Here is a 3,261-nt window from a genome sequence, read left to right as displayed (position 1 = left end):
AGATAAGAGCCACACTTGTAGACCACGTTCTCAATCATGGGCTTACAATGGCAGAGGCTGGTCGAATGGGTGCAGGCAAATGTTGGGAGAACAACTGTGTCCTCAACCATTCAGACTTTTCGTCGACAGAACAGGTATGCAATTTAACAATAGGCACTGTACTGTAATACTGTATACTTTCTGTAATGCTTCATACAATATTACAGTATTCCACTTGCATTTTACAATATACAGTAAGTATACTTTAAACAGTGACATTTTATCTTACTCAATTTTGTGTTTTGCATTACTATATTTTTTCCACATAGGACTGCAAGACAACTTCACAGGGGTGGCAGAGGGCCCCTTTTCACACCTGAACAGGAGGAGGCTATTTGCACCATGGTTGTAGAAAACAATGCCATAAGACTAAGGGAGATAAAGAGTGCCATTATAGAGGACAACAACATCTTTGAAAACATCCAAACAGTCAGCATCTCAACAATTGACAGGGTGCTGAAAATACACCAAATGAATATGAAGCAGCTGTACACTGTTCCATTTGAAAGAAATTGTGAAAGAGTGAAGGAGCTGCGCTACCAGTATGTACAGGTAAAACATGTATGAGCATGCAGCAACTGTACCTCACAGTAAACAGTACAACATCGTATAGTGATATACAGTAAGTGCGACCTTTACACATTTGTTATGGCTGTAGAAAAGAAGATGCAATATGTGCTGTATACATTTGATGTAACTATCTTGGTCAAAATGAAAATGCATGTAATTCATAAAACTAATTTTGTGTCTTCTGGATATAGTGTATAATGGAACTGGAAGCAAGTGAACCACCGCACAGCTTCATCTACATGGATGAGGCTGGCTTCAACCTAACGAAACGCAGAAGGCGTGGTCGAAATATCATCGGCCACAGAGCTACAGTTGATGTTCCAGGCCAACGGGGCGGGAACATAACCATGGGTGCTGCGATCTCTGAGAATGGTGTACTAACGCATATTCCCATTATTGGGCCATACAATACAGAGTGTCTTGTCACCTTTTTAGACACTCTCTACAGGGATCTCATCGCTGAACAAGAGAGGGGTCAGATTGGAGATGACCTGCCAATGTACGTGATAGTTTGGGACAATGTCAGTTTCCATCGCTCCAACATCATCAGGCAATGGTTTGCAGCCCACAACAGGATGCTGATGGAGTTCCTCTCACCCTACTCTCCATTCCTTAACCCCATTGAGGAATTTTTCTCAGCATGGAGATGGAAAGTATATGATCGCCAGCCACATACACAGATGACCCTTCTGGCTGCCATGGATGCAGCGTGTGATGACATCACAGCAGATGCCTGCAGAGGCTGGATAAGACACTCTAAAAGATTCTTTCCACGCTGCATCACAAGAGAAGATATTCGTTGTGATGTGGATGAGAATTTGTGGCCCAACAGACCGGAACATCAGGAGGTGTAGGAAGACTGCACTGTAATTCCTACAGCACTGCATGTACAGTTTTCCCTAAGGAGATTGTCCTATGTTCACATTTCTACTTTTGTTTTTTTCTTTTGTTTTTTCTTTGTGCTATGCAGTGCTGTCTTTTCCTTTCTGTATCGCAATTACACTTCCTGAAATATTCAACAGCATAAACAAGTGGGATGACTTTCAAATTACAGAGTCCCCTCCGTTACACAAATTTCATGACATACCATCATTTATAAGGACACTTAAGGCTAGGAAATCTCCAACCTCACTCAGCCTGCCAAACTATTCAAAAAAGCCTTCAAAGTAGCAAGTGTTTCCTGATGTCAGAAGAAAGGACTAATGTAATAAACTCTGGCATGCCACTGTGATTAATAATGAATAATCATCCTAGGAGCACACACTTGAGGAAAAAGTGAGAGAGGGGATAATATTTAATATGATGACAAGGAAATAATAAAATGGAATTTTGTAGTGCCATATTCCACCTCTTGTTAAAAAAAACAATGTAGCTTGAGGTGTGACGTCTCAGCCTGCTGATTAAGTTAATTAATAGAACTGAGAGAGAAGCGGATGCACATCAGGACAAGGGTAATTAACATCATTTGGTAAACAGAATGTTCTATTAGCGTGGGATGCACCTCGGCAAAGAGTGATTCCCCAGCATCCCCCTCCCCCAGCCCTTATCATCTGCCAGCCATGTGTGTGTCTTTGACATGTAGGAATCCGAATTATGTTTATGAAATGGAAGGAAAATTCAATTGTTTACCATGCCTCATCATAGCTCAGAGTAAAGTATGTGAAAACATGCATAAATGATGAATTCATCCAATATGAATACATATGATTGGTAATATTATATATATTCCAACTGGGGGTGGGCAATGCACCGGTAAACATGATTAACCGGTAGAAATTTGTCAACCGGTAGAGATTTTCGACCATCGTCTCTATCACGGTTACATGCTCACGTGGCGTTGCTATGTATTATTAAGCATTGTGGTTTAAAAACAAGTGATTTTAAGCGATTTGGATTTTGAAACGGCATCAGCCGCAAAAGAGAACTAATTTCGTTATATATGCATTGCGCTGTCTGCGTTTCTAAACGCTGTCAGAGAGGCGCGCGGCACGTGAAGACGGTGCTCATAGGAGTATTTAACGGAGCTATTTTTGCCACTTTATAGGCCTTGAACAGTTCAATACACATGCTTATGTGTCAAAATGCCTGCCTTTGCAAGCATCCTCGTAAACACAGTAGGTCTTAAAGGGTTAGTTCACCCAAAAATGCGAATTACCCCATGATTTACTTACCCTCAAGCCATCCTAGATGTATATGACTTTCTTCTTTCAGACGAATACAATCAGAGTTATATTAAAAAACATCCTGGCTCTTCCAAGCTTTATAATGGGAGTGGATGGTAGCCAAAAATTTGAAGTCCAAAAAATGTAACCAATCCATTATAAAAGAAGTCCACACGGCTCCGGGGGGTTAATAAAGGTCTCCCGAAGCGAATCGATGCGTTTGTGTAAGAAAAATATCCATATTTACATCTTTATAAACCTTAATCTCTAACTTCTGCTAACTGTCGTACGCACGAGAGAGTGGCGTCCAGCGGATGACGTAGGCGTAAACTCCGGTGAGAATATGCTAGTCTTGCGAGAAACAAGTTTTGTTTACAGCAAAGGAAAACCAGTGTCCTCTTGGCTTATATTGAAATCCTCCGACATTTTTCTTTACAAATCCTCATTTTGTACTACTAATTCGTGACCGGTGTTTTGTTTTGCTCTCTCC

The sequence above is a fragment of the Sinocyclocheilus grahami genome, unplaced genomic scaffold, assembly GCF_001515645.1.
Source record: "Sinocyclocheilus grahami isolate Dianchi unplaced genomic scaffold, SAMN03320097.WGS_v1.1 scaffold131.1, whole genome shotgun sequence".
NCBI classification, from domain to species: domain Eukaryota; kingdom Metazoa; phylum Chordata; class Actinopteri; order Cypriniformes; family Cyprinidae; genus Sinocyclocheilus; species Sinocyclocheilus grahami.
This window is presented reverse-complemented; position numbering follows the sequence as displayed.